Source organism: Oncorhynchus masou, chromosome 23 (assembly GCF_036934945.1).
Source record: "Oncorhynchus masou masou isolate Uvic2021 chromosome 23, UVic_Omas_1.1, whole genome shotgun sequence".
In the NCBI taxonomy this organism is placed as follows: Eukaryota; Metazoa; Chordata; class Actinopteri; order Salmoniformes; family Salmonidae; genus Oncorhynchus; species Oncorhynchus masou.
In genome coordinates this window covers 23098938-23121517 of record NC_088234.1, presented here as the reverse complement: position 1 = coordinate 23121517, position 22580 = coordinate 23098938, and the positions used below count along the sequence as shown (strand labels likewise).

At 41.4% G+C, this 22580-nt stretch overlaps 1 protein-coding gene across 1 annotated transcript in view; it reads left to right on the top strand.

Annotated features, from left to right (window-relative positions):
• LOC135510600 (adhesion G protein-coupled receptor L3-like) overlaps positions 1-22580 on the top strand; it is a 355347-nt gene that overhangs the window by 58130 nt on the left and 274637 nt on the right. Inside the window, 1 exon segment of the mRNA XM_064931641.1 lies at positions 691-771. The gene's annotated coding sequence lies outside the window, so the exon portion shown is untranslated.

Here is a 22580-nt window from a genome sequence, read left to right as displayed (position 1 = left end):
GAGCAAGAGTAAGAGATTCTGTGTCTTATATATATATATATTTACTGCAGTGTTGATGCAATTTAAATCCGGATTGTTGTCCGGCTCCCATCAGAAGGGACCTGTTGAGTCCTAATAAATCAGTCATTAAAAGCTGATGTGACCTGAATCAAAGATTATGGATATACTGACAAGCTACTAGCCTCATGCCATCGATATGCATCGTCATCTCAACAACTCTGATATAAAGTGTCACGTCTCAGTATCAGTACACTCGTAACAACTTATATTTGATCATATAAACCTCACATAGCGAATAAACCATAGATTTTTTTTTTTTTACCAAATTTGCAACTCATTGATTTCCATACAAAAATTCCTTGTTTGGTGGGCGAAACAACAACAAAAATGCCAACTGCTTGTAAGGATGACAGATTGTCCACTGAATTGGGCCTCTCTCTTCCTCTTCCTCTCTGCCTGAATAGCTCTTCAGACACTTGAAATAACTTCTAATGGCCAGTTGAAGAGACACAAACGGCTCATATACATGCAAATGTTCATGTGCATAATCGTAAGGATTGTGAGGATCATAATGATGGCATTTTCAAAATAAACCTAACCATCCACATTGTCATGGATTCAATCGTTTAACTATGTTGTGAATATCTTTTTTTTTAACTAATCAAAAACCGGTGTCTTTCTCTGTTCTAGGATGGGATATATGGTTCTAGTCTCTGAGATGTGATGTACTGGATTTGTAAGGAGTTTTGACGAGAGAAGAACCACTCACAGGTATGTGACAAGTCAATGCACTTCCTCATCAGATCAAACAGCTGCTAATATCATGACAAGACTATTCCCTGCACTGTTTCTTCAAACTCACCCCCAAAACACAGAAAATCACAAACACATTTTATTCAGGAGATTCCAACAACATTTTCCAGCTTGCTATCAAGTTCCCCTCTTCGAGTGATTCAACCGACCTGGCATAAATGTGACCTACCGGCTCGATTCGGTCTTATGTAGAAAAATGTGAAATTTGAAATTTCTGTACCATTTCTAACTCAGAGCTAGAAAATTGTATATCATACAGTGCAGTTGAGGAACAATGGGAAAGTAAATAAACTTGTAACCTCACTTTTGAGAAAATGGCCCTTGTATGTTTTTGTACATCTACTGGAAAGCTCATCTTTGTCTAAACCCTTTCGGCATCGTTCACACCCTGTTAAGCCTTAGCCCCACCCATCTCTTTGAGGATTCACATGTGAGGCCATGTACTAAACAATCAAAGATTTCAAGACTAAAGGCTGGTTTCTACTACAGGTGTGTTCGTAAATTCAATCTGGAGTGTCAGAGTGCGCTCAGAGTGCACAATCAAAGCGATGTCAGATTGTCTGTTCATGAATTCAGATCGTTTCACTCTCGGAGCGTTCAGAGCAACCACTTGACACTCTAGGTTTGATCTGAACGTTCTGCCCTAACAACCACAGTCAAGACCTGGCTGACTTTGGTTAGCTTGGTAGAATGATTTCCCCAAACTGTCTCCCCTGTGAGGTAGTGATGCGCGACATGCGCCTCGTTTCCTGAAACTAAACACAAATTCAAAGAAGTTTCCTTTGAAACCATGAATATGCATCTGGGCAAGATTGCATGTCTATTCAATCTCCTACACTGCATTCTAATGATGAGCATTCATGTGGTCCTCCTATTTCACTTGTTTCCTCTGGTGATTTTTGATGAGTTGATGGTTTGTGAAATGCTAGGTGTTAATTAACATATGCAAATCTCCAGGGCAGCACTGGTAAACCACTAATATCCCCCCTCAGCGACAGGAGGTTTTTCTGGTCAGTAACCACACCCATCCACCAAGCATGTTTGGATTGCGCTCCCCGACGCAAATTATGTTTTCTGTGTAATCATGCAAAAGTGCAGCTGGATTCCATTTGGCTGTGCCTCGAGTCTCTACCCGCCACATGCTAACCCTCCCCCTACCTCTCAACCTGTCCTTCTGATCCATCTCATATTCACTCCCCATCTTGCTTTTGAATTTGCCATTGTTTTCTTGTGCACCTTTCATCTCTCCCTCTCCAAATCGGATGCAGTCACGCACATCCCCCCACCCCCCACCTGTGGGTTTTGACGAGCTTACCCACACTAATACCCCCCCCCCCCTCCCATCACCCTTCCCCTCTCCTTACTGCAGGCTGTTTTTTTCTTCAGCAAATGCCACCCCACTCCGGATGTTTCTTCTCTTTGCCACTCAGAGATTGAGGAGAAGATATTGGCTCGCTGAAAAAAAAGGTTCTCGGACACCTGACATATCGTCCGCAGCTGCTGGAGTGACTTAATCTTAAACCGCAGGATACGTCAGTCGGCGGTCTGAATATGGTGCACGTTATTAGTGGCAGAGGTTAATAAATTCAGCGTAAGGTGCAATGTCACCCTTTCCAATAACGCCACACGGAATCACACTGGGAGATTTTGCAATTCATGTTACTTGGCGTCGAGGGGATTTGAATGGCATTTCCTCCTCTGCTGGATAATACAGAAAACAGCGTGGACGTTCTGGCTAAAATTAATCTAAGTGTAATCCCATGTTTATTGTAAAATAAATATGCATTAATGTCCCAGCTAGTCCTTCCCTCTGCACAGTATGAACTGGAGCAAGGACGGGAAGCTGCAGAGTCAAATGTAATTGGCATATTAGTCACAAAGTGACAAGGACGCTGTTGTGCATTTGAATAACATGGGGCAACAATGATGGGTAGTTGTGCGGGCTTATAGCTGAAAGCTAGCACATTTAATGCATCTTATCCATGTACAGAGCAAGTCTCAATTGTTTTTTCTTGATTATATTGACATAATTTAGCAGACTCTCTTCTCCAGAGTGACTTACAGGGGCAATTAGTGTTTTTCACATAGTCAGCTAGGGGGTTCGAACCGAAAAGTCGCTGGTTACTGACCCAACATTCTTAACCGCTAGGGTACCTGTCGCCCTTATGTTCCTCCCCTCCAATCTTTTCCTCCATTGTCTTTTGAGAAGGAGGCAATGAGAGAGGGCATGAAGAATCAAGTATAAACAATTGAGATGCAGCCCCATTTTTATAGATCTCTGGGTCTTCAACCCCAACAGCTTGCTGCTTGGATCTCATGTAATAGTAGAAGTTTGCTACTCTATTAGTGTTGAAAGGTGTCAAATTAATTTATATCCGTAGTCTACTTTCATTACAAATCATCTTAATAATTCCCGACATGGAATTAAGACCTTCATTTGATGCACCTTCTTTTGCCTAATGTGCGGTCACTTTGATTTACGTCCAATCTGGCGGATTGGACTATGCCGGTGGAACGTTGGGGGAGCCTCTGAATGGGATTCCTTGGGAAGTCCCGACTCTGACCTCACCCCATTTGAAGTTGAAATTTAACACAGTTAAGGTAAGGGTTATGGTTACGGATAGGCTTAGGGTAGGGGTTAGGATTTAGGGTAGGGATGGATAGCACTAAGAATCGCGGCTAGCAGTAAAACTTTACAACCAATACATCTTTCCCAGAGAGCTTTGCATACCCACCTAGGTTGCCCTAGTGACAGCAGTGTAAGGTCTATTTGACCACAATGGGTTCTGGTCACATGTACTCCTAGGTTTTGGTTTAGTTATCTTAAAGCAGTGTCCTTTTGTTTTGTTAGTTTGAGTCGACAGTCATGCTGTCTAGGTCTCTCTATAACGATGCAAAGTAATTTAAATGGAGTTTGAGTAGACGGGAGAGGAATAATTTTGAGCAAAGTCAGCAGCGTCCTCAAATTTTAATTCACCCGAGGACAGTTGACTTTACAGGTCTTGCTGGTGCTTTGGCAAAAAAAAAATGACTCAATGTCACAAAGGAAGATCACGTTGGTGTTTGACCTAAAATGACTGACAAAGTCATTTGATGAACTTTTGATATCTCTAGTGGAGAATTTGTTGACACTGCCGCATAGAATGTTGTTATTTGTGGCGCCATGGAAGTGTGAGGCATGTTTACGGTCACCTCTGCCCCAGCAGGTGGAAAGATCCTTGCAGGTTGTGATACAGTACACTTCCCATTTTGACCAGAGCCCAATGGGGTACTGTATAATGGGAATAGGACACAATATAGGGTGCTATTTTGGACGCTTCCAATGTGTTATTGTAGAGAATGTGTACATGTCTTGTCCTTGCTTGAATTCATTGTTTGGTATGAATTGAAGCACCTCCCAAACATGCTCTCTGCTTATGTGATGCTCTACTTGCCCCACACTGCTTTCTCTCTCCCTCCCTCACCCCCTTATCTCTCTCCCTCCCTCACCCCCTTATCTCTGTCCCTCCATCACCCCCTTATCTCTCTCCCTCCATCACCCCCTTATCTCTCTCCCTCCCTCACCCCCTTATCTCTCTCCCTCCCTCACCCCCTTATATCTCCCTCTGTCTTTCACACTCTTCCATAAATTTTCTTCCTCTCTTTTTTCTCTCTTCCCTCCTTTTCTCCGCCTCTGTATTTATTGTTCTTCTTCCTCTCTCTATCCCCGCCCCGCCCTCCCCCTCCACCCCCCCTCTCCCTCCAGTCATGCTTGCTGCTTGCTCAGCTCGTAGCCTGGCTCTGTGTTTCTACCTATGTCCCCCCTGGCCTTAGTTGCTTTGCTCTAAATATACATACCGTGCTGTTTGCCGTGCTGCTACGGCTGCTGCTGAGACGAGGGAATCACAGCTTATTCCCCTCACTGGTTTACATAACCAACTCATACAGTATGGATGTATTCAGTGGCCCATCCGTGGCACATTGTCATGTTATAATGATGGCGCATGAGGTGGTGGGACCTCGGCTAGTTCTGTTTGTGAATTGGTTCTGAATATGTTATTTGTGTTATGAATATTTATCACTGTTGGTATAACCTTTTTCCATTGCTGAAGCTGACGAGGTTGTATGTTTGTAATTCATTGTGAATCACAACCCCTGCTTTTATATTGTGCAATCATTGGGTGATATCTTTTTGAGAACCTTAAAAGATATTGCATTCATCACCAGTTCAGATCATCTCACACATCTCACAATTAGTCCACTTTCACCGTATGGACCACATTGATTGATACAAGGGCTGTGATAACAATATAACCTGTTTAGAAGATAATTAATGGGACTTTCATGGTTGAATCGTAAAAGGATGAGGCCCATCTCTGAGATGAACCAAAATGGAGTCATAAGCCTAGAGATGTGTTCAAGAAGCATTGACTACCCCCCCCCCCCCCCCCGTCACACACTGCCTGCTCAATCCCAGAGGGCTGTGCTGTGTGAGGAAGGTTCCACTTGGCTTGATGAGGCTGTTCAGAAGCAGCCCCCCCCCCCGGCACCACCTCAGGAGGGAGGGAACAAATCTGACAAAGTCAAGTCTGATTAAGTCATTGCGGTCTGGGGAAGTTCGATGTCGTGTGCCCCACTGCTCCTCTGACATGCACCCTGACAAGTTTCAGATCTTAATAACAGTAGAGTTACAGTATGGCCTTAATGGGGAGCTCACGTAGTCTTAAAGGGATAGTACACCAAAAATGTTTTTATCTTTTACTCCAGACAGTATGGCCTTAAAGAGGAGCTCACATGGACGTAATAACAGTACATTATGGGATCGCGATAGACTAGCGTCCTGTCCAGGGGGTGTACTTGTACATCACGCTACAGAAACAGGAGATCCTGTCCTTTAGGACATTCTGTCTGGGACAAGGCTATTATTATGGGGAACTTGTACAGTTGAAGTCGAAAGTTTATATACAGTTAGGTTGGAGTCATTAAAACTTGTTTTTCAACCACTTCACAAATTTCTTGTTAACAAACTAAAGTTTTGGCAAGTCGGCTAGGACATCTACTTTGTGCATGACACAAGTAATTCTTCCAACAATTGTTTACAGACAGATTATTTCACTTATAATTCACTGTATCACAATTCCAGTGGGTCAGAAGTTTACATACTCTAAGTTGACTGTGACTTTAAACAGCTTGGGAATTTCCAGAAAATTATGTCATGGCTTTAGAAGCTTCTGGTAGGCTAATTGACATAATTTGAGTCAATTGGAGGTGTACTTGTGGATGTATTTCAAGGCCTACCTTCAAACTCAGTGCCTCTTTGCTTGACATCATGGGAAAATCAGGCAAGACCTCAGAAAAATAATTGTAGACCTCCACAAGTCTGGTTCATCCTTGGGAGCAATTTCCAAACGCCTGAAGGTACTACTATCATCTGTACAAACAATAGTACCCAAGTATAAACACCATGGGACCATGCAGTCATCATACCGCTCAGGAAGGAGACCCGTTCCTAGAGATGAACATACTTTGGTGCAAAAAGTGCAAATCAATCCCAGAACAACAGCAAAGGACCTTGTGACGATGCCGGAGGAAACCGGTACAAAAGTATCTATATCCACAGTAAAACGAGTCATATATCAACATAACCTGAAAAGCTGCTCAGCAAGGAAAATGCCACTGCTCCAAAACCACCATAAAAAAATCCAGACTGCGGTTTGCAACTGCACATGTGTACAAAGATCGTACTTTTTGGAGAAATGTCCTCTGGTTTGATGATGCAAAAATAGAACTGTTTGGCCATAATGACCATCGTTATGTTTGGAGCATAAAGGGAGAGGCTTGCAAGCTGAAGAGCACCATCCCAAACGTGAAGCACAGGGCTGATAGCATTATGTTGTGGAGGTGCTTCGCTGCAGAAGGGACTGGTGCACTTCACAAAATAGATGGCGTCACAAGGAATGAGAAGAAACATCTCAAGACATCAGTTAAAGCTTGGTCACAAATGGGTCTTCCAAATTAACAATGACCCCAAGCACACTTCCAAAGTTGTGGCAAAATGGCTTAAGGACAACAAAGTCAAGGTATTGGAGTCGCCATCACAAAGCCCTGACCTCAATCCTATAGATCATCTGTGGGCAGAACTGAAAAAGAGTGTGCGAGCCTACAAACCTGACTCAGTTAAACCAGCTCTGTCAGGAGGAGTGGGCCAAAATTCACCCAACTTATTGTGGGAAGCTTGTGGAAGGCTACCTGGAACTTTTGACCCAAGTTAAACAATTTTTAAGGCAATGCTACCAAATACTAATTGAGTGTATGTAAACTTCTGACTCACTGGGAATGTGACGAAAGAAATAAAAGCTGAAATGAATCATTCTCTCTACTATTATTCTGACATTTCACATTCTTAAAATAAAGTTGTGATCCTAACTGACCTAAGCCGGGGAATTTTTACTAGGATTAAATGTCAGGAATTGTGAAAAACTGAGTTTAAATGTATTTGGCTAAGGTGTATGTAAACTTCCGACTTCAATTGTATTGTGACATCCCAAGGGCCTCTTCCTCTTGCAGAGCCTCCAATAATGTATTCTAATGTAAACTAACAGCTAGAATAGAATGTGCTGATGCAGATTTAAAGGGAACTGACAGTCATACCAGTGTATATCATATAATATGACTGAGGAATCTCAACCAACTCAAGGGGCTTTAGTGTGGTCATAGTCGGTCTCGTTCTGGCAGGTATGCAAATGGAGGTACAGGAGAGTGAAAGAGCCAATGCACATGCCCTCCTTTGTTGTCATGCAGGTTGTCGTTGATACCATGTAATGTTATTTTCTTTTTTTCTTCTCATTCTGTACCTCTAGCTCCCAACTGTGAAGTTAGGTGTCCCTTTGTGCCCATCTAAAAAATAAACGACACTCAGCGACCGGGTCTCCGGAGTCTCTGCCTTGACAACCAGCGCGCACCCGGAGGTAATCAGAAACTGTCAAATGGAAAGGGCTTGGGCTGCGTTTTGAGAGGCAATTCTCTCCAGTCTCCTCGCTGGTCTAATTTGAGCATGGGGTACAGTGGACATGAGCCCAGTATCAATATGAGGACCTAAAAGCAAAACACATGTAAGTGAAGAAAAATGGACCCCAACAAGAAAGCAAAGTGGCGCCATCTTGTCAGTCACAGCCTAAACTAACCCAATTTCTCTCAGATGGATTCCGGATGACTTTGAGTAACACAAATAATGTCCCTTTTCTGTGCTTCCAAGACGACGACGACTTGTGAAGATAAATCATCAATATTTTTCCTGCTATATGATAATGCTCGGTCTCACTCCGAGGCAGAGGGAAAGTGAAAAATGTGCCACCTTAAAAGATTAGGGCTGACAAATTCTGGATGTGTGTCTTACTTTTCTGGAGACAAATGAAAGACCCTGGCATACCGGAGGCCCTTTGGGGGTCCATCGTACGAGTCCACCCTTGAATGGGGGGTTCTAAACCGCAGACGGACACAGAGCACCGCCGCAATCAGTTTCAGTCCTTCATGGGATTTATTTACAGCCGCAGCCCTATAAAATCCAGAATTTATGGCATACTTTTTAATTAGAAATAATGTCTTGTAGAATTGAAGTGATATACAGCTTAATCAATATATAGACTGTGTCCGGACAGGATGACAGACAACACTATTGACAGCTCACAGAGTAACCTAACTTAACACTGTCTTTCAGAGAAATATGTTGTTTGCGGAGGAAGGGAACTGTACTCTCAATCTCTTTTTTGTTTTCCACCTTTTCTGTATTTCTTTCTCTCTCTCTCTCCCTCTGTCTCTCTCGACAATCTGCCAACATCTCCGAACAGATAGTATTTTCTTCAGATTGAATCAGGCTCCCTCGTCACTCTCTATTTACCCAAATAATTATTTTACCTGAGCGAGCCCCACTGTGCTGTTTATTGCTGTTGTATAGGATTGAATAGCGGGAAAGCTGGAGGTGGCTTTTAATGAATATGAACTTAACAGATCGAGAGAGGAATGGAACTCAAGTGGGTATTGTATAAATCTCTCTCTATCTCTGTAAGCTAAGGTAGAGAGGAAAACTAGGAAACTGTAAGCCCGTTCACTTAAAACCGCTTAGACGATTTATATTCAATTTCTCATTTGTTGTGAGAAAGCATGTTTTAATTAAGTTTATATATCATTTGAGGTAAATTTGTCTTCTCATTTCACACAATACACATAGTTGGATTGAATATAGAAAAGACATGGCTGCTTTTATAAACCTATAGGTGGAATGTCACATGATAACACAGAGTTATTTTGACCGGAGGGCAACGATAGAGTCAATATTTGTCCAAATTCATTGCTAGGTCTACCAAATAGTTTATTACTTTACTATTTTTAGCTCTCGAAACATTGACTTATTCATGTCACATCCAGGATACAGGAATCACATTTGCAGGATTCATATTCTCATGGAGTCTCAATCAAATATATGCCAGAGTATATTGCCATGTTGTTTTAGGGGGCAATCTAAGCACAATGATGTCTGGGAGCGTTGACAATGACACCTATAGCAAGGTTTTCAATCCAGCTTTAGGTGTGTGGTGCTGTGCTGGTTACAATTCAGGTATGAAGGTTGTGTTTGTTTATGGAAAGGCAAGTACTGTTGCCATGAGGATTTACCATTTACGGAATTAGTTTCCCTTTTTAATATACCTCTTGTCTTTTCTCTATAAATATTTGTCCCTATCCCTTGCCTCTAGTCATTTTGAAGCAATCCTATCCCTAATCCCTAATACATCGAGAACTCTGAGAATAGCACAAATAAATGCCATATTGCCTTTTGGTGTGTGTGCTGCAAAACTAGGAATGATGTCTTTGGGAAAGTTGTAAGATAAGAGGTGACAGTAAATCCCATGCGTACAACACCTGGCGAGTCGATGACAACATGACTCAATCAGATGGAATGAGGCGGTGAGGGAGTCTGAGAGAAGCGCTGAGAGGCCATTGAGCTTCTCATTGTCTCTGCTTTGCAGATTTAATCAGCAAATGAATAACAAAAGAAGCTCTATCAGAACATTTATGGCAATGTCAGAAGGCATGCGTACAAAGTCCCCAAGATTGCTGCACGTTATATAGACTGCCTTTCCACCAACTCACTAATGAATATGAAAATGTGGTACACACACACACAAATTATATACATTTTAATTTGTTGCACAATTAAAGGTCAATACTGCATTTCAAACAGCCAGGAATTGATCTAATGATTTCAGCCTCGGTATACTTTTACAATCCCTATCTTCCACAATCATAAAACCCATTAGTAATTGTATTTTATAAAAATAGTTTTGCAATAATAAATGGCTTTCAAATCTATGGAAAATCTGTTTTTGTTGCACATTTAGCCAGAGCCATGCACATCCACTAATAATGACCAACTTCTGGTAGCAGGCTTTATAGAAAATTAACACAGGTTTCATAAACCTATCTCTCCAGCATAAGCCCACGTGCTATTGAGTAGCCAGCTAATATTTCATTTCAAGTCTAGCCAACTTGGATCTATTCGCTTGCTAAAAAGGTTGCTAACAAGAACAGTTGAACTGTTATGAATACAGCAACCTATCCGGCTCCCAACAGTTTGGACAACATAGCCTGTTCCCTTTAAGATGTGGAAATCAAGTGGCCTACCTGGGTAAGAACATGTTCTCAGAATGAGTTGCCAATTCCTTATGTGAATGCATCTTTTTATGGTCATTGCACATTTATAAAAACAGCTAGCACATTACAGTCCATGGCTAAAATGCTCTTACCGATAGGTGGTACTGCCAGTGGTGGAAAAAGTACTCAATTGTCATACTTGAGTAAAAGTAAAGATACCTTTTTTTTTATAGAAAATGGTTCAAGTAAAATTGGTTCACCCAGCAAAATACTACTTGAGTAAATGTCTAAAAGTTTTTGGTTTTAAAATATACTTAAGTACCAAAAGTAAATGTCATTGCTAAAATATACATAAGTATCAAAAGTAAAAGTATGAAATAAATAAACATATGATTAGTTCGGAAATTATGTCTGAATGTTGGTGTGCCCCTTGGCTGTCCGTACATATTTAAAACAGGAAAATTGTGCCGTATGTGTGCCGTATGTGTTGCTTTATTTATGTATATATATATAAGCAACACATATGGCACAATTTTCATCATTTACACAATTTACATCATTTGTGTTTAGTGAGTCCGCCAGATCAGTGGCAGTAGAGATGACCAGGGATGTTCTCTTGATAAGTGTGTGAATTGGACCATTTTTTCCTGTCCTGCAAGGAATTCAAAATGTAATGAGTACTTTTTGGGGGTCAGGGAAAATGTATGGAGTAAAAAGTACATTTTCTTTAGGAGTGTAGTGAATTAAACGTAAAAGTTGTCAACAATATAAATAGTAAAATTACAGATACTCCCAAAAACGACTTAAGTAGTACTTGAAAGAATTTTTACTTAAGTACTTTACACGACTGGTTACCCCAATGCCGCATGTGACAAACTGAGCATCCATTTTCTATAATCATGTCTGTTGATACTCCCGTTTTAGTAGGGTCTGCAGTGTTCTACATTGTAAAATGTCTGTGTTTTTCAGCGTCCATATGAACCATTCTGTTAGCGCTGAAACATACATTCAAATGAATTGAATTAATTAGATACATTGCCCAGCCGTAACCAACACACAGGCCCCCCTCTGTTCTCTGACACACCTTCTATTCTCATTCCTTAGTGTTGCGTTCACTTCTCAGGGCAGGTAGAGACTCCAATAATGACTTAATGCTTTGTGTTTACAGACTTGTGAGTTAGATGGTCAGGAATGCTACGCTGCCAGCCCCTAGTCAATGGTTAACTGTTCTCGGGCGACTCAAAGCATCCGGAATCTGTCACAACTGACTACCCTCCCCTACATCTTAACCCGCTTCCAAAGCTCATTTTCCTTCCCCTCTGAGCTTGTCCGCGCTTATCTGAGTCCTTTGTGTAACGCAAGCATATAGAGAAGTATTGAGGCTGGGGTTACTCATGTCTGTTCTTCCTTTCATCATGATCCTCTAATTCCCCAAAATACCCAGAATTCTATTTGCTAGGCCACAGGTGGACTCGTGTTGCAATGTTGCGGCCACACAGCAGCTGTCCACTAAGCAAGCACAGACGTTTACTCACCCGCCCTCGCTTTTGTGTACCTGAATGGTGGTAATACCCAATACGGCTAGCGTACACACGGCTAATCCTTCAACCGTTGTAAAACGCACAGTTGTCGGGTACGCAGCTTTGGATGAGGTTAAATGTGAAGTCCAGGTATTACTCACATGCTGTTTTCCCCCCTCACCATTCCTGATAGACAGATGTGTAGCTAGCGTGTATGGGAAATTCTCAAAACAAATTCTCCAATTTAGCAGACAGGACAGGTCTTGCAAACCACACTACTGTGCCTAAAAGCAAAGCTTCCAGTATTCGTGTCGGTGGTGCTGACGCTAACGGCGGTCTAGTTTCACTCTTTTTGTGATGGGATTTATTGAGTAGAAGCGGTTGCATACCAGAGTAGGCTACCAGTACTGCCCTGAGACCATGACTGGGCCTGTTCACAAGAATAGGGTCACAACCGGCAAGGAACTTTGTGCCCCACAGTTAATTACAAATTAGAACGCCATGCGACCCTGAGGATGTGCTCCATGGGTGGAATAATGAACACCTGGAAAGAATTGAAAGAATAAGAAGGATGAGGTGAAGACAGAGTGGAAGGGTTTGTGCATGTTAAAGCTACAATATGCATTTGACATCTTTTATGCATTGTGTTGCCAACCCTTCAACTCTGTCGAACTCTATTTCTGTGCTGTATTTTTATACCGGTATGCTAACTTGGATAGTGAGGCCCTAATTGCGTTTACTTAATTCAATAACTGACTTGAATTGCATTTTGCTCATTGAAGTTTTCCCTCTGGGTGTAATGTGAGATACCTGCTTATAAGCATACTGTACAGTTTGTACTTTACATCTACTCTTGCAGGTCACAGTGCAGCTGACAGTCAGGTTAGTTCTCTGGGTTGCTTTCGTGGCGAGAACGCTCTAGTCCACAGACCTCGTATGATGATGCAGTGTGGCAGGCCCCGGTGAATCATCTCCCCCCCGCCGTCACAGATGGGGGAAATACTTCTGTGCTACTGGCAGTCTGAAGGCGGCTCATGGCCTAGTGCTCAGCAAGGGGTTTGGATCTGATGGAAATCCAGTGTTTATGTGATGGGGGGTGTGTAAAGACATGGAGCAATCGATCAAGAAAGAAGAGGAAAACATTGACTTGTAGGTGAAGCTGTGGAAATACCAAATGCTGTCTATATATGGTCAAGACATATGAGACAGTAGACCGGGAAGTACATTTTATTTCCAATGTCTGTGTGTGGAGGTCGGCGTCGTCTGTATGTGTGTCGGGACAATTCGGGCGAGGCCCCTTTTGGTCAAAGGCTGATTCCCTGGGCAACGGGAGGCCTTTTTATTGGCCACTCTGGTTCACGGTATCCTTATTTCACCATTCTCCACAAATGGCCCTCGCCCAGTGTCGGATACGGCGGATTGTTTTCCTCCGCCTTTTGCTACGGGACGTGGGATGGAAGGCGAATACGAGGGGATGTCGTGTTCCTCTGTGACGTTCCCTTCGTTGTGTGGCTCGGCACAATTCCTTCCACGGTAATTGGGGTGTGAAAGCAACACTCGCTTTCCTATTGTCTCGGTATCTGATTCTGAAATGTGTTCAGACCACAGTCGGGCCACACTAGTAAAGAGCGAGTAGGAAGGGTAAGGGAGGAAAATGAGTGACGGGAGTATGTGGTGACAAAGGGGAATTCGGGGTTGAGATTGTGAAAATGGCAGATAGTGATTATCAGAAGGCTGAGTACCGTGTGGACAGAGGAGGGAAATGGACTAATTATACATGGACAGAAGGAAATTGTCTTAGAGAAAAAGGGAGGGTCCAGAGAAAGCAACAGTGTACAGGTGTAGCAGAGAGTTTGATTCTGAGAGAACAACTGAGAGAGCGAGAGAGCTGTGCGATTGAGTGTTTGACAGCGATAGCCAAATTAGGTTCAGCTCTTTATACAATGTACAGGAGATGGATTGAGAGAACCAGAGGTCCTAATTGTGCCGCACCATCTGCCCACTATAGGGAACAGGCCAGTGAATGTGACTCCTTCCAACAGGCTTGGTGACGAGCAGATGTGTGTGTGTGTGTCCTGTGTGGTTGTATAATTATGTACGTCTCTATATTTGAAGTATGTTTGTGTACATGCATGAGTAATGTAACACTAGAGCACATGCTTTGGAAATGACCAGCGAGCAGACATTCCAAAAGGACTCTGAAATTATCAGTCTGTTATCCAGCCCCATCTAGCTATGTTTGACACTTAATTATTATTTTTTTTTTACAGGAAATGTCCAAACAAAAGTAGGTTGAGGAAAAGGTAGAATTTGAGGGAAAACAACGAGGACCAAGCGTCCCTTGTCTTCCACCCTCCTTGCTCGAACTGCGCCGAACCAGAAAGGGCTATGTGTAAGAGATAATGTGATGAATGGTCACATTCATCACATTACCTGGATCTCTTTACTTACACCAGGATCTCTTTACTCACACCTGGATCTCTTTACTCACACCTGGATCTCTTTACTCACACCTGGATCTCTTTACTCACACCAGGATCTCTTTACTCACACCTGGATCTCTTTACTCACACCTGGATCTCTTTACTCACACCTGGATCTCTTTACTCACACCTGGATCTCTTTACTCACACCTGGATCTCTATACTTACAGATCTAAAGGTGATAGGAGCAACCTGAAATCCTACCCCATTGTCTTACTGGAGGGATGGCACCAGATTTAGGTAATAAGGAAATGTATTTTGCATGTCAAATGACCAACAACTAACCTGACTGTGGCTATGCCAGGTTTTCCATTTAGTTTCAGCACCCTTTCTGTTTTAATTGTTATTGACAAGAGTATTAATTATTTCCATCGATAAAAGACAGTACTGTGCAGCCGTCTTCATCGACCTGGCCAAGGCTTTCGACTCTGTCAATCACCATATTCTTATTGATTTTTCTAATGACTGCCTTGCCTGGTTCACCAACTACTTTGCAGACAGAGTTCAGTGTGTCAAATCGGAGGGCATGTTGTCCGAGCCTCTGGCAGTCTCTATGGGGCTACAACAGGGTTCAATTCTCGGGCCGACTCTTTTCTCTGTATATATCAATGATGTTGTTCTTGCTGCAGGCGATTCCCTGATCCACCTCTATGCAGACGACACCATTCTGTATACTTCTGGCCCTTCTTTGGACACTGTGCTATCTAACCTCCAAACGAGCTTCAATACCATACAACAATCCTTCCGTGGCCTCCAACTGCTCTTAAACGCTAGTAAAACCAAATGCATGCTTTTCAACCGTTCGCTGCCCGCACCTGCACGCCCGACTAGCATTACCACCCTGGATGGTTCCGACCTAGAATATGTGGACATCTATAAGTACCTAGGTGTCTGGCTGGACTGGAAACTTTCCTTCCAGACTCATATCAAACATCTCCAATCCAAAATCAAATCTAGAGTCGTCTTTCTATTTCGCAACAAAGCCTCCTTCACTCACGCCGCAAAACTTACCCTAGTAAAACTGACTATCCTACCGGTCCTCGACTTCAGCGATGTCATCTACAAAATAGCTTCCAATACTCTACTCAGCAAACTGGATGCAGTTTATCACAGTGCCATCCGTTTTGTTACTAAAACACCTTATACCACCCACCACTGCGACCTGTATGCTCTAGTTGGCTGGCCCTCGCTACATGTTCGTCTCCAGACCCACTGGCTCCAGGTCATCTACAAGTCTATGTTAGGTAAAGCTCCACCTTATCTCAGTTCACTGGTCATGATGGCAACACCCACCCGTAGCACGCGCTCCAGCAGGTGTATCTCACTGATCATCCCTAAAGCCAACACCTCATTTGGCTGCTTTTCCTTCCAGTTCTCTGCTGCCTGCGACTGGAACGAATTTCAAAAATCTCTGAGTTGGAGACTTATCTCCCTCACCAACTTTACATATCTGCTATTGGAGCAGCTAACCGATTGCTGCAGCTGTACATAGTCCATCGGTATATAGCCCACCCAATTTACCTACCTCATCCCCATACTGTTTTTATTTTATTTACTTTTCTGCTCTTTTGCACACCAGTGTCTCTACCTGCACATGTTCATCTGATCATTTATCACTCCAGTGTTAATCTGCTGAATAGTAATTATTCACTCCTATGGCCTATTTATTGCCTACCTCCTCAGGCCTTTTGTACACAATGTATATAGATTATTTCTTTCCTACTATGTTATTGACTTGTTTATTGTTTACTCCATGTGTAACTCTGTGTTGTTGTCTGTTCACACTGCTATGCTTTATCTCGGCCAGGTCGCAGTTGCAAATGAGAACTTGTTCTCAACTAGCCTACCCAGTTAAATAAAGGTGAAATAAAACATTAAAGGGTGTCTTCTCAATGTAAATGAATCTGTAGTAACATTAGGCACCATAAAGATTCCATTTCATACGGAGTATAACATTTCAATCACAGTTACCCAACTGCTCTTGTGGTGCCTCCACTTCCAAAATGTTATGATGTGAATGGGCTTTAATTTAGTAAATGCTCACTGAATTAGGAATGTATTTATTCATAAAGCACTTTTTTTGAGGGGGGAGGTGTAAGCCACTAAATATGACAATAGGGTAATACCAATCCCATCTGTACATTTGAATATGAAATATATGAACTTTTTTTTTCTTCCAAACATTGAGTAAATATTGATATCAACTCTCAGAATATACTGTAAATCATGGACTATGAGCTGGTTAACACTCATGCATTATGATATAAATTCTTAACCGTCCAATTTGCACAAGAGAAATAATGACCAGATATGACAAGACAGCCCCCTCCCCTTCTCTCACTTGGTCGTGTTTGGTCACAGTAGGAAAGGGACGTTGGCATTCTCTTCATATTCTGCATACTCATATCCCTAAGTCCCTCTCATAATTATTATTCAGTGGATGCATTGCTTGGCACAAGGACAAAATTTTGCATAATTTATGCAAGGCCGTCATCTTTTTTTTAAACGGCCCCAGACACGTTCTTTTGCTTTTAACTAAATAGACAAGCTCTGTTCGGACATAAAACGCAGGCGGAGGAAAGAAAGAACTTTATTTATATCTTTATCTAAACTTTGAACCAGTGTTCAGCTTATATATTACGTTCCATAAGTGGCCAACTCATATAAATTGTATTTATGTGCATACATTTGTATAGCCTGGTATGATAGTGCAAATCTACAAAGAGACACAGGGATGAAGGTTTTAAAGCATTAAGCTTATTTTGAAGGGGATAAATACATTCCCAGGTATGCTGTTGTTGAAGACTAGGTAGGCGTGTTAAGGTACAGCAGTCTTCCCGTACAGCAGTCTTCCCGTACAGCAGTCTTCCCGTACAGCAGTCTTCCCGTACAGCAGTCTTCCCGTACAGCAGTCTTCAGGGCTTTTGTTCTGGCACTTGGAAGGTATTTTCAGTGCAGTGCTCAAAGGAAAATGTCCTCAGAGAACGAAAGGAGGGGGCTGCTCTTATTGTCCTGTATCCCAGGATGTTGCCGGGCTATTTATATCAACCTTAATGAAGAAAAGGAGATGTAAATAGCTTCTCTTTATTAGCTAACCACGTCCAACGAGCGCTGTGTGGTCTTTTTTCACTTTGCATTCCACTCCCGTGATATTCCAAGTAATAAACCTGTTTTTTCCCCCACTGCATTGTCCATCAGTGTGGATATCACACACCAAGCCGTGTGCGACTGCCAGACCATTGCAATGTGCTTTTCGGTGCCAGAAACAGGAAAGGGCAAGTCAGTTTGACTTTGTCTGACCACACTGCAGAGTGTACTGAAACCCATGAATATTGGCAGCTCTCTTCCATTTCTAAACAGAGTGGATTTAATGGACAGGGGGAACATTTCACAAATCCACTCCCACTCCCACTTCAGAGGTAAACGACAAGTCCCACTAATTTACTTTTGGCTCCTCTATCTCACTCTGTCTCCGGTATTACGTTTGTTAGCGAGGAGCGTAAAACAAATGAGAACTTTTCTATTATGAAACCAGATGTGGAATTACATTCCGCTGCCAACCCCCATTTGTTTTTATCTTTAAAAAAAGTTTTATTTGGTTACATTAGCTGAAAATGGGACTTTCTTTTAAAGAATAATGTGTAAGAGATGCTATTTAATCAGTTTGCTCAACATTTCAGTTCTGGATGTAATTTCCTGACTTCCAGTCCATTTATGAGCTGAGCCACATTAATTAAACTACTTCAATGGAAATGCCTTTTTACTTTTGTTTAGTTTTAATTTATTTGCACCAAATAAAATAAGTGATAAACAATAATACAAATAAAATAATAAGGTTTGCAAGTGTGGTTGGAAGCCCAAGGACTCATTATAAAAACCACACCACAATATACCATACAGAAGTTACAAAAATAAACAAGGTTTGTTAAAACATATTACAAAATCCACTAATAATCATAAATGTACAAATGAACCGATCAATCACACAATAATGAACCGTGTATGTTTTGTTTAAATGTGAGTATGTGAGAGTTGGGATATATGGAGGAGTAGTTTGGTTGAGTAGTTTGGTTCATCAGGCTGACCCCCAGTCTTCACTTGGCTATGTGAAGATAAGAATTCCAGAGTAGGGTGGTATCTGATAGTCAATTCTCTATGTGAGGTGTGGCAGTGGGTAGGGTGAAGGTTATCACAGTGTCTTGTGTTATATAGATGGATTACAGAATTAACCAGGAAGAATACATTGAAGGGTTTAGGTAAACTGTCTGGGAGATATGAGTATTTGTAGATAACAATGCATAATTGGTGTACAGTGATGTCGTAAATGGATAAGATATTTAGTTTCTTAAAGGTGCAGATGGAGCCAGGTAAATAGCTGAGGTGGCTAGTCTTGTAAATGTTTTTTGTATGATGAGTCATTTGTGTAGGTAGATGTTTGTACTGGCCCAGACAATATTATAGTAAATAAGATGTGGGTAAATGAAGCTATAGTAAAGAGTTATGAAGCAAGCCTGATGAACCAAACCACTCGTCTTTCTGATGATACAAACAGACAAATTGAATAGGATCTTTCAAGGTTAACTTTTCATTCATTAGCCAAGAATCCTCAGAGTTCTATGTGACTATTTCTTATTCTTACTCGTGAATACAATAAAGTTGGATTTCTTTTACATTGAAAGATAATTTGTTTATCTGGAACCATTCAGAAAATTTGACCATGCCTGAGTTGGCTTCATGAATTAATGAATCAAAATTCTTTTGAGATCAAATTGGTGTCATCAGCAAAAGAGACTAGGAAGTACGGTAGAAGACACACAACAGCAAGGTCATTGATTTAGATTAGGAATAACAAAGGTCCAATTATCAACCCTGTGGGACGCCACAGGATATCTTGGCCCTGGTAGATGCACAGCCATTTGCATAAACATATTGTTTTCTATCATCAACATAACTGTATAACTAATTATACTGTTTGTGTAATTATGAAAACCGGAATAATTAAATATTGAAAGTAGAATTTCATGATCAACCGTGTCAAATGATTTGGATAAATCTATAAAGATGCCAAGAGGGTATTTATTGTTAAGGGCTGTAAATATTTGATCCACAGGTTGTAAAAGAGCCATATCTGTGGAGTAGTTTTTAAGAAAACCATATTGGTGCTCATATAGAATAGTGTTGATTTACTTTTTTTGTTCTCTTATACTGCAATTGTTCTAGGATTTTATAAAAACATGGCAGTACAGATATTGGCCAATTTTTAATTTGTAAAAGTTTTGGGATCCCCTGATTTTATAGATGGGGATAACTTTGGCCATTTTCAAATCTTTAGGAACAATACCCATTTGCATAGATGGTGAAGATACAGTGCCTTGCGAAAGTATTCGGCTCCCTTGAACTTTGCGACCTTTTGCCAAATTTCAGGCTTCAAACATAAAGATATAAAACTGTATTTTTTTTGTGAAGAATCAACAACAAGTGGGACACAATCATGAAGTGGAACGATATTTATTGGATATTTCAAACTTTTTAAACAAATCAATAACTGAAAAATTGGGCGGGCAAAATTATTCAGCCCCTTTACTTTCAGTGCAGCAAACTCTCTCCAGAAGTTCAGAGGATCTCTGAATGATCCAATGTTGACCTAAATGACTAATGATGATAAATACAATCCACCAGTGTGTAATCAAGTCTCCGTATAAATGCACCTGCACTGTGATAGTCTCAGAGGTCCGTTAAAAGCGCAGAGAGCATCATGAAGAACAAGGAACACACCAGGCAGGTCCGAGATACTGTTGTGAAGAAGTTTAAAGCCGGATTTGGATACAAAAAGATTTCTCAAGCTTGAAACATCCCAAGGAGCACTGTGCAAGCGATAATATTGCAATGGAAGGAGTATCAGACCACTGCAAATCTACCAAGACCTGGCCGTCCCTCTAAACTTTCAGCTCATACAAGGAGAAGACTGATCAGAGATGCAGCCAAGAGGCCCATGATCACTCTGGATGAACTGCAGAGATCTACAGCTGAGGTGGGAGACTCTGTCCATAGGACAACAATCAGTCGTATATTGCACAAATATGGCCTTTATGGAAGAGTGGCAAGAAGAAAGCCATTTCTTAAAGATATCCATAAAAAGTGTCGTTTAAAGTTTGCCACAAGCCACCTGGGAGACACCAAACATGTGGAAGAAGGTGCTCTGGTCAGATGAAACCAAAATTGAACTTTTTGGTAACAATGCAAAACGTTATGTTTGGCGTAAAAGCAACACAGCTCATCACTCTGAACACACCATCCCCAATGTCAAACACGGTGGTGGCAGCATCATGGTTTGGGCCTGCTTTTCTTCAGCAGGGACAGGGAAGATGGTTAAAATTGATGGGAAGATGGATGGAGCCAAATACAGGACCATTCTGTAAGAAAATCTGATGGAGTCTGCAAAAGACCTGAGACTGGGACGGAGATTTGTCTTCCAACAAGACAATGATCCAAAACATAAAGCAAAATCTACAATGGAATGGTTCAAAAATAAACATATCTGGGTGTTAGAATGGCCAAGTCAAAGTCCAGACCTGAATCCAATCGAGAATCTGTGGAAAGGACTGAAAACTGCTGTTCACAAATGCTCTCCATCCAACCTCACTGAGCTCGAGCTGTTTTGCAAGGAGGAATGGGAAAACATTTCAGTCTCTCGATGTGCAAAACTGATAGAGACATACCCCAAGCGACTTACAGCTGTAATCGCAGCAAAAGGTGGCGCTACAAAGTATTAACTTAAGGGGGCTGAATAATTTTGCACCCCCAATTTTTCAGTTTTTGATTTGTTAAAAAAGTTTGAAATATCCAATAAATGTCGTTCCACTTCATGATTGTGTCCCACTTGTTGTTGATTCTTCACAAAAAAATACAGTTTTATATCTTTATGTTTGAAGCCTGAAATGTGGCAAAAGGTCGCAAAGTTCAAGGGGGCCGAATACTTTCGCAAGGCACTGTATATGTTAGAGGCTCCGTGATTGATTTCACCAAAGAGGCACCAATCTCATCATGACCTGGTGCTGATATCTTTATGTTGCCCATTACCTCCATCACTTCCAGTACATCAGGAGGATCAAACTGAAGCAGAGAAGGGAAATGTCCCTTAGTATAATGCAAGGGATATCCATAAGTTATCTACATTTTCTTTGACAGAGAGGAATCCACATTCACAAAAAAGTTATTAACCTTTCTAGGACAGGGCCTCGACAACATTCTGCTGAAAAGTCAGTGCGCGAAATTCAAAAATATTTTTTAGAAATATTTAACTTTCACACATTAACAAGTCCAATACAGCAAATGAAAGATAAACATCTTGTTAATCTACCCATCGTGTCCGATTTCAAAAATGCTTTACTGCTAAAGCACAACATATGATTATGATAGGTCGGAGTCAAGTCACAAAAACACACACAGCCATTTTCCAGCCAAAGATAGAAGTCACAAAAAGCAGAAATATAGATAAAATTAATCACTAACCTTTGAGCTTCATCAGATGACACTCATAGGACATAATGTTACACAATACATGTATGTTTTGTTCGATATTGTGCATATTTATATCCATAAATCTCAGTTTACATTGGTGCGTTACGTGCAGTAATGTTTTGATTCCAAAACATCTGGTGGTTTTACAGAAATACTCATAATAAACATTGATAAAAGATGCAAGTGTTATTCACAGAATTAAAGGTCGACTTATCCTATATTCAACCGCTGTGTCAGATTTCAAAAAAACTTTCCGGAAAAAGCAGAATCTGAGAACGGCGCCAGAACCCAAAACAGCCAGAGGAATATCCGCCATTTTGGCGTGAACAGAAGCTAGAAAAAACACTAAATATTCACTTACATTTGATGATCTTCATTAGAAGGCACTCCCAGGAATCCCAGTTCGACAATGAATGACTGTGTTCCATAAAGCCCATCATTTAGCCACTTGTTGTTAGCGTGTTCAGCCCAGTAATCCATCTTCATGAGGCGCGAGCACTTCCTCCAGACGAAAAGTTCCATTACAGTCCGTAGAAACAAGTCAAATGATGTATGCAATCAATCTTTAGGATGTTTTTAACATAAATCATCAATAAGGTTCCAACCGGAGAATTTC